Genomic DNA, 10,488 nt, shown 5'->3' with positions numbered 1-10,488 from the left:
AATGCACAAGAGCTGTGATGGAGATGTACAAGGACACGGTTTTCATGCCTGCTAACACAGCATCCATTCTGCAACCCATGGATCAAGGAGTCATTTCAACTCTCAAATCTTATTATTTAAGAAATACATTTCACTATGGTCCATATACACCATGGAATACTATGCAGTCATGCAAAAGAATGAGATCACGTCCTTTACAGCAACATGGATGGGGCTGGAGGCCATACTCCTGAGTGAAATAACACAGGAACAGAAAACCAAATAGCACTTGGTCTTGGTTATGAGTGGGAGCTAGATATTGAGTACTCATGGGCATAGAGAAGGGAACACCAGACACCAGGGCCTACTTGAAGGCAGAAAGTGGAAAGAGGGAGAGGATGGAAAAACTGCCCATCAGGTGCTATGCTTATTACCTGAGTGATGAAATAATCTGAGACACACAACTTACCTATATAACAAACCTAAGATAAAAGTCAAAAATAAAATACATTTCACAAGACTATAGCTGCCAAAGATAGCGATTCTTCTGGTGGGTCTGGGAAGAGTCGACTGATAACGTCCTGGAAAGGAGTCACCCTTCTAGATGCCATGAAGAACCCAGGGGATTCATGGGAGGAGGTCAAAATATTAACATGAACAGGAGTCTGGGAAAGGTGGATTCCAGCCCTGAGGGGTGACTTGAAGGAGTTGAAGACTCTGACAGAGGCAGTAACTGCAGATGAGGTGGAGACAGCCAAAGAACTAGGTTCGAGGTGGAGCCTGAAGATGGGGCTGAACTGCTGCAACCTTGTGGGAAAATTGGAAGTGAGGAGGACCCGCTTTTTATGGATGAGCAAAGAAAGTGGCTTCTTGAGGCAGAATCTGCTGCTAGTGAAGGTGCTGTGGATAATGTTGAAATGACAACAAAACATTTAGAATATTCTGTACCCATGTTTTTTTAGATGGAGTCTTGCTCTGTCACCCAGGCTGGAGTGCAGTGGTGTGATCTCAGCTCACTGCAAGCTCCGCCTCCCGGGTTCAAGAGATTCTCCTGCCTCAGTCTTCCCAGTAGCTGGGATCACAGGTGCCCACCACCACATGGCTAATTTTTGTATTTTTAGTAGACATATGGTTTTACCATGTTAGCCAGGCTGATCTCGAACTCCTGACCTTGTGATCCACTCACCTTGGCCTCCCAAAGTGCTGGGATTGTAGGTGTGAGCCACCACACCCGGCCTCTTTACACTTTTTTTTTTTTTTTTTTTTTTTTTTTTTTGATACAGGGTCTTGCTCTGTCACTGGGACTGGCATGCTATGGCACAATCTCAGCTCACTGCAACCTCCCCCTGCTGGGTTCAAGCCTATCTCCCACCTCAGCCTCCTGAGCAGCTGGGACTACAGACGTGCACCACCACGCCTGGCTCATGTTTGTACTTTTTGTTGAGACAGGGTCTCACTATGTTGTTCAAGCTGGTCTTGAACTCCTGGGCTCAAGCCATCCACCTACCTTAGCCTCCCACAGTGTTGGGATTATAGGTGTGAACCACCACGCCTGGCCATATTCCATAAACTTAGTTAATAAAGCAGCAGCAGGGTGGGAAAGGATTGACTCCAATTTTGAAAGAAGTTCTTTCGTGGGTGACATGCCGTCAAACAGCACTGTATGCTACACAGAAATCTTTCATGAAAGAAGGCCCATGGATGCAGCAAACCTCACTGTTGCCTTATTTTAAGAACTTGCCACAGCCACCCCAGCCTTCAGCAACCACTGACTGCCCTGATCAGTCAGCAGTGCCAACATGGAGTCGAGAGCCTCACCAGCAAAAGGATTACCACTCACTGGTGGCCTGGTGAGCGTTCGCATTGTTTAGCAGTAAAGGTTGTTTTTGTTTTTTGTTTTTTGGGTTTTTTTTGACAGTGTTTAGCTCTTTTTCCCTAGGCTGGAGTGCAATGGCACGATCTTGGCTCACTGCAAACTCCACATCTCAGGTTCAAGTGATTCTCCTGCCTTAGCCTCCTGTGTAGCTGGGATTACAGGCACGTGCCGCCATGCCCGGCTAATTTTGTATTTTTAGTAGAGACGGGGTTTCTTCATGTTGGTCAGGCTGGTCTCAAACTCCTGACCTCAGGTGATCTGCCCGCCTCAGCCTCCCAAAGAGCTGGGATGACAGGTGTGAGCCCCTACGCCCGGCCAGCAGCAAGGTATTTTTAAATTAGGATATGTATGTTGCCTTTTCTGACATAATGCTATGGCATGTTTAATAGAACAACATTTCTGTGGCTCATCTAATTGTGGTAGTCTGGAACTGAACCCATAATATCGCCAAGGTAGGCCTATGGGAAACTTACACAGGTCAAAAGCGGGAATCAAAGACCCCACCGTTCTCAAAAAGAGCCGTGTGGCAAGACGTTTAACAGGTGCATTCTTTTGAGGGACAGATATATCTGTCTTACAAAAAAAGCTTATGTCTTGTATAAGTTTTTCTGGTAAGTAATAATATAGGTGAAGCAGCCTGTTTCATTTTCACAGACTGGTGTCAGTTTGGTTTCATATCTGGACCAGGGCAACAAAATGAAAGAAAAGAAAATACAGGCCCAGTTTTCTTATGAACATCTCAAATAAAATATTAAATGCTGGCATCCAACAGTGTATTTTAAAACACTCACCAAAACAGCTAAAGTTAACTCCAGGCTGGGTGTGGTAGCTCACGCCTGTAATCCCAGCACTTTGGGAGTCTGAGGTAAAAGGGTCACTGGAGCCCAGGAGTTTCAGACCAGCCTAGGCAACATAGCGACACCCTGTCCCTACAAAAAATACAAAAATTAGCTGGGTGTGTTGGTGCGTGCCCGTGGTCCCAGCTGAGGGAGCTAAGGTCCACCACTTACCTGGAAATACATTTAAAAAGATGAACGGATGGATGAATAGGAAGATGGATGAATAGATGAAAATGTGATCAAGCATTTTGGCAAAATATTACCGTAATGGTATAAAATATTAGTAAATTTTATTAGTAATATGTTAGTCTGAATAGTAAGTATATGTATGAGTGTTCACTGTAAAATGAATATTGAACATTTTCATAATAAACTGTTGGGAAAAAACACATAATAATCAAATGTTTCATACTAGGATTGCAAAGGAGGCTTAAATTCAGAAAATTGGAGGCCGGGTGTGATGGCTTACACCTGTAATCCCAGAACTTTGGTAAGCCAAGGAGGGTGGATCATTTGAGGTCAGGAGTTCAAGACTAGCCTGAGCAACATGGTGAAACCCCATCTCTACTTAAAAAAAAAAACCCATCTCTACTAAAAATACAAAAAAGTTAGCCAAGTGTGGTGACGGGTGCCCGTAGTCCCAGCTACTCGGGAGGCTGAAGCAGGAGAATCACTTGAACCTGGGAGGCAGAGGTTGGAGTGAACCGAGATCACACCACTGCACTCCAGCCTGGCTGACAGAGCGACACTGTGTCAAAAATCAATCAATCAATCAATCAATCAATCAATAAAAGAAAAGAAAAGAAAAAGGAGAATTCACATTCGTAGACTACAAAGGTGATTAACACGTGCAAAAAATAACTTGACAAAGCTCAGTCCTCAGCTCAGTTTAGAAACTCTCTCTCTAAAGTTTCTCAGAATAATAGGAATAAGAATCTTTCTTAACCTGATAAAGGTGATCTCAAAACACCCATAACCGATACCACACTCAACAGAGCTTTGAAGAGTTCTCTTTGAGATGCTTAGAAGACAAGGTTCCCTGCCACTCACACAATCACTCAACAAAGACGGCTAGTCTTGTCCTCTCAGTCAGACACAAACAAGAAATAAGGGCTGCAAAGAGTTCATGTTTGCAGATGAAGAGTAGTCACCTGTATAAAAATCCTAAATGCAGACAAACAACAGCAGCAAAATAGTGGGAGAGGTCAGTGAGATTCTAGATAAAGGAAAAACTCACAAAAATGCTAGAATTTCTCTGCTTTGATCATCATAAAAGCAATTTTTAAAAAGCTGCTATTCACGTTTGCCGCAACGTCTGTAAAGTACCTAGAAACTATTCTAATAAAGGATTAATGCGGCCTTTCCAGAAATGCTTAACCTCCATTAAAGAAGATAAAACAAGATGAGTAGAAAAGCCGAAACATGCTGAGGGATGAACAACTTCATCATAATATTTCAACATATTTAGGGGGCACGTGGTATTTTGATACATGCATAGAATGTGCCACGATCAAACCAGAGTAGTGAGTGTTTTCAACACCTCAAATAGTTATCATTTCTCTGTGTTGGAAGCATTTCAAAGCTTCTCTTTTAGCTGATTTGAAATACACCGTGTATTATTGTCAACTGTAATCATTTTAAAGACAGGAGTTCTTCCTATCACAGAATCCATTCCACTTCAATCAAAATTTCATTGGAGCTTTTAAAGGACAGAATGAACTTATTCTAACATTTGCAGGGCTGAACTAAGGATAACAAATAGCTAAGACATTTTTGAACAAGAAGAGTCAGGATGAGATATCTATGAAGCCGCAGTAAGGAAATGAACCTATGTGATGTGGCTATGGGGCAGGTGCAGAGCCACACAGGGCAGGGCAAGCTGAGAATGAAACCCCGTGAGCTGTGGAGGTTTTGTCTCTGGAAAAGGGATGGATGGTTCAGTGGCTGTGTTTGGAAAACAGCTTGCTGTATGACAAAAAGTCAATTCCAGACCCAAGTGACCTCAGATGTGTGCAGTCAGTCCTAGGTGTGACCATTAAAACTACCCCAATTTTATCAAGAAAAGAACATGTGAGAAAATATCTTTGTCATCTGGATAAAGATGTCTGGTCAGGGAAGAGCACAGTAGAGAAAATCAGCCGAGGGGAGGATATTGGCTGAAGCTACCGAGTGATCAGTGCGGGAGATGAAAGGAAATCCTACAACTACAAGCTCTTAGAGAAGGGGAGACCTTGGTGGCCAGCATGCACATGGAGATTTTCATCCTCAATCATCATTGAAGAAATGCAAATTTGAGAAGTGATTTTCCACCTCACACCCAACCAATTTGCAAAAATTTGAAAGTCAAATAATTCCAAGTGTTGGTGAGTGTGTGGAGTGTGTGGGGAATGGAATCCCTCCTCCTCTAAGGGGACCTGGCAGAGCTTAGGGAAATTCTGGAGATTTGCTGCCAGGGCAGGCTTGGGACAGACTCAGCCCTGTTTGTGCAGGTGCAGAGCTGGGGTCGGCCTGAGGGGAGGCAGGAAGGAGAGGGTGGGCCGCATGCAGCACTGAGGAGCCATGGCCTCAGCGCCGGCACTGCTGGGTGGGTGGGTCCACACAAACATGCTGTTCAGTGAAACATACATGCAATGCTGTGAAACCAGCACCATGGGAGCAAACCGGACATGTGCAGACACACCATTATAGACACATGATGCAACCCCCATACACAGAACATGTAACCCCCATGCACACAACATGCAACACCCATACACACAACACATATGCAGCATATACACACAACATATATATACACAGCCCATATGCACACAGTACATATACACACACCGTGCAATACCCATACACAGAATGTGTGTACACAGAGCATGGACACAGAACACATATGCAGCATATACACACAACATACATATACACAGCCCACATGCACACAGTACATATACACAAACCAATACACACATAAACATGCAACACCTACACACACAACACATATGCAACATATACACATGACATATATATACACAGCCCACATGCACACAATACATATACACAAACCATTATGCACACAAACATGCAACACCCGTACATGGAACACATATGCAACATATACACACAACATATGTATACACAACACATATACACACAATACACATATGCACACTATGCACAGAAATATGCAACAGCTATACACAGAACATGTATATGCACCACATGTATACACAGAACGCATAGACAACATATACACACAACATATATATATACACACAGCACATATACACAGAACATATGTATACACATAGCACATATACACACAACACAATACATATACACATATTATACATTATACACACATTACACACACAAACATGCAACGTCTATACATACACAGAACCTGTGTACACACCACACATATGTGCAGAACATATATGCAACATATACACACACGTGATGTGTGTACAACATATATAAACACAACACATATACATATACACACAAATAGGCCACACATATACACAGAATATATATGCAACATATACACACAACCTATCTACACACAGCACATATACACACAACACATATACACAGCATATATACACGTAGCATAAGTATGAGACATATACACACAACACACACGTAAGTGCAAACACCCGACCATGACCTCCAACACCAGCAGTCACCCCTTGCTTCAGTCGTGTTGGCCCCAAGGGCAGGTGCACTCATGTTCTAGAGAAGGGAAGAGGAACGCAAGTAGAAAATAATAAAAATGCAATCTCCAAAAGTGCTGTGAACCCAGGAAATAAGAAGGGGGAGGATGGAGAGGAGGGGGAGGGAGGAGGAGGGGGAAGGGGAGGCAAGAGTACCTGGGCCATGGCCCAGCCTGCCCAACCTGCCATGAGTGCCAGGGGTGCCACAGCGCACGATGCCTGTCTGCGCTGCCCCTTCCCTGGCTGGCCAGTGGCCTCTGCCTTTGCACCTGTCCCTTCCTCTGGCCAGGACTGCTCAGGCAGGGAGTGAGGAAGAACAGGAGAGAGGAGGGAGAGGAGAGAGCTGCTGGGGCCACAGGGAGTCCCGGCTGCAGGGCACAGTGCTGCCTCTTCTTTCGCTCCCAGAATCTGAACCGGACAGACGTGGCCTTCTGGGTGGTCCACAAGGCCCCTGTCGGCCCCGCCTGGAGCAGCTAGATGTCCTCCACTGAGTGTGGCCGTCCAGGTTGCTGTCAGTGAAGGGTGGGCAGCCCCCAGCCCTGCTCCTCGAGCCCTGAAAGTGGCACCATTCCCAGCCCCAGGCTGCGGGATCTGGGGACCCAAGCACGGCTGTGGCGGGCATGTCTCTGGGGGCACAGAGCTCAGCAGCAGGTGCGGTGCCAAAAGCACCAGCTGGTCCCAGCTGTGGCTCAGCAGGCTCAGCCCAGGACACAGACCGTGAGAAGGGCCTCCTTCAGCCTCCAGCCCCTGTCCCTGCCCCAACCCTCTGAGGGCCTGGGGTAGCAGCTCCCGACCACCATGGTCTCATTGAGGCTGGCCTGGGGTGCAGGGACCGCACAGCACCCCTACCCCTGGATGGTGCAGGCACAAGGCAGGTTCTCACCCACCCTCCCGGGGGCGGTTCCAGCAGGTGAACTGGGGGCAGTGGGGCTGTGAAGGAGCCCAGGTTGGGTGGGACGAGCGCCCACTTTGATGGGCCGTAAGCTTCTACTTTCACCCCATCTGCCTGACATCTTCGTGGGCCTCTGGCAGGCTGTATGGATTTTCACATTCCTTATGTATTATGTGAGGTATCAGAGTCACAGAGCCCAGGTTACCGCCCGAGGCCTAAAGCGGGCAGTGTCCAAGCCGAGTCTGGATCAGAGACTGGCTGCCCCCATGCGTGTTTTGCAACCACTGTCCTTGACTGCCTGGCACAGGCAGAAAAAATGGGTGAGGAGACGCAGGAGCTGCAGGAACAAGGTCATGTGACGGGCATCGGGGCAGGTGTACTGATGTGCAGACGGAGGTAGGGAGTCCCCGGTCAGACTCCAGGCCAGGTTGCTGGGCAGGAAGGGGGCTGGCTAAGACTCTGGGACTGCTCCCACCTCCTGGCCTCGGAACTTCTGCCCCTGCTTTCCATTCCCTTTCTCCAAGTCACCCCTGCTCGTCCTGCAGATGCCAGCTCCGTGGACCTTGGGGGAGCCTCTGCTGATTGCCCTCTGAGGGGAGTTAAATGTAATCTTTTCAGGGCTGAAATCATGACTTTGAGAGAAACACAAAATAACAATGTCAACAATTCCACTTAGTTTGTTAATTTATGAGACACCAATCAGATGTAAAAAACAATTAAAGGGCTATCCGGAGTCCAGCCCCAGCTGCACAGGCGGCCGGGAGCACGGAGAGCAATCTGCGGCAGACGAGACCCAGGGAGAGGGTCCCTGGCATCTGCACCTCGCTCTGGGTGGGACTGGTGGCACCTGCTCCATGTGGCATCCCCTTACCTCCTTCTGGGAAGGGGTCCTCTGCATTACCCTCCTTGTTCTCCCAGGCACAGGGCTCTAGAACAGCCCAGTGAAAAGCAGAGGCACGGAGCCTGTCATTCAGATGAGCCGGGAGGGGCTGTCTGCTGGGCAGCCTTGCTGGAATGACAGCCAGTGAGTGTTTGCCTGTTTCAATGTTGGGTTTTGCCCGATGGGGCCAAATGCTGCCTTTGCCTCTCCCCTGTGCACCTGTCACCTCAGTCATTACCCTTGGTACCTGTTGGTCGTGGCCTCCTTCCCCAGCGGACAGTAAGCCCCGGGAGAGTGGGGACCTGTGTTCCTTACCATCTCGCTCTCACTTGGGCCTGGGATAGCCATAACCATGGCAGCCACCCCAGCGAGCACTCCTCAGGCAGCGCTCCCCTCAGGCTAAGGTCAGAGACACTAGCGTTGCCCACAATGTGCTGAAGGAGAAATTCCAACCAGCTTCTCCATCACCACCGTCCTCCCGTGCTGGGGAAGGGCAGGTGGGATCTGAGACCCACAGGCTGGCCTTGGAGTCAGGGTTCCTACCTCCCCACTCAAGAGCCTCCTGCAAGGTGAGTGGGAGTGAAGGGGCCGAGTGAATGGTGGGGACACTGGAAAGGGCTGTGTGAGGAGCTTCCTCCTGGTAGGATGAAGGCCTCCCGGGAGAGCTCGCTGCTCCATATACTCGGCTGCGCTCAGGGGAGTGGGAGGCAGACCCTGGCCCACAGGGAGAGTCAGGGGAGACACTGCCGGGTCCTGGGTTCTGGGCGGTGTCATAGAGAATGCACCCATCAGGAGGAGCCAGGTGGATCTCACTGAGCAGCAGGGAGAGAGGCGCTGCGCAGAGCTGAGCACTGCTCAGAACACAGCAATGCCTCCGGACCCTGCGGGCAGCTGGCAGACAGGGGACAGCTCCTGCAAGAAATCGATTTGGTGTCAAGGGTGGGGGTTCTTATAAACGGTCTCAGCAGGGTTCTTGCTAAAGTGGCTTGGCATGCCAAAGAGAGCTGACCAAGGCCAAACCAAAGTCAAGGCTTCATCAGAAGAGCCTCCAAGGTTGAGGAAGGAGCCCTTCTCCGGGGGTGGGGCTTCCTTCCTGTCCATGGGCCTGGGGCACCCATAAAAGCCAGGCTCAGGGTCCCCCTCATGCGTCCTCCCCAGGTGCTGAGACCTGGAGTGGCTGGGTTGGCTGTGGTGACCTTCCCTGCCACTCCCACAGGCAGCCCTCACCCCCCGTGCCCAGGCACATGGCCCCTAGAGTGGGCATTCGGATGGGTTTCACATCCCTCCCCAAAAGCCTGAACATCACTCTGCCCCTGCCTTACTCCATGTGCCCAGCCAGGCTGCTGGGCTCCAGCACAGCCTGGAGTCAGGAGGGCCGACAATGCCTCACAAAGTTCCCAGGCCATGAGCACCAGCCACTTCCACAGCCTGACAGTGAGAGCTCCTGGTTGTTAAGGGCCTGGATGCTTTTGCTCGCTGCGTGTTTCCAAACATTCTCTGTGCTTCTGCCTCCTGGACGTGGCCGCAGCATCCCCAAAGCACACTTTGGCAGTTAGGATGTGTCCTGCGTGGGGTAGGGCTGATGGCATCCAACTCTCACAGCTCATCAGTGGGCAGGGGCCCCACCCCGTTTCCAAGGCCGAGTGGAGATGCGCAGGGGCCAGGCTGTGTGGGGGCGGTGAGGACCCTCATATGGAGACCAGCACTCAGGGTCCCCACCTCCTGTAGAAAGCAGGTCAGTCTTCAACTGTCCCCCTTGGCTGTATTCCATGAAATGGCCTCTGTCCCCACTGGCCAAGGGCTTGGGGCAGAAGGTCTCACTCCTTATCCCCAGAACAGAGAGAGAAACATTTAAAATAAAAGCTATTGTGTAATCCTCGTGGAAAGAATGATTTTGGTTTCATGTAATCCCCGGCAGAAAAGCTGGAGTCATTTCAGACTTTGGCTGTGTAAGAGCTTCGCTGGTGAGGGGGCCAGCTGGACGGAGCTGTGAGCGCAGGAATCCCCCCAGACCCTGCCGAAGAAGCTGAGCTACAAAGTCGTTTTGTGGAGCTGAGCTGCCTTGCTTTCCATCTACACATGTGGCTTCTAGAAGGGGGTCTCTCAGGCCCCCCAGGACAGCTCAGTCACAGCCACTCGGCTCCTAGCATGAGTCAGACCTCAGGAAGGAGGCTGGGCTCCACAGCCCCTATTGCCTGACACCTGGCCCCTGCCCAAACTGCTGGCCATGAGCAGGCACCACCCAGGAGGGACCTCTTTGGAAGGGAGGGAGGAAGGGAGGGAGGTACGTACCTTTTCAGATCATAGGCAGGGGAGCC

Source organism: Macaca thibetana, chromosome 1 (assembly GCF_024542745.1).
Source record: "Macaca thibetana thibetana isolate TM-01 chromosome 1, ASM2454274v1, whole genome shotgun sequence".
Lineage (NCBI taxonomy): Eukaryota > Metazoa > Chordata > Mammalia > Primates > Cercopithecidae > Macaca > Macaca thibetana.
Note: the sequence above shows the minus strand (reverse complement) of the source record.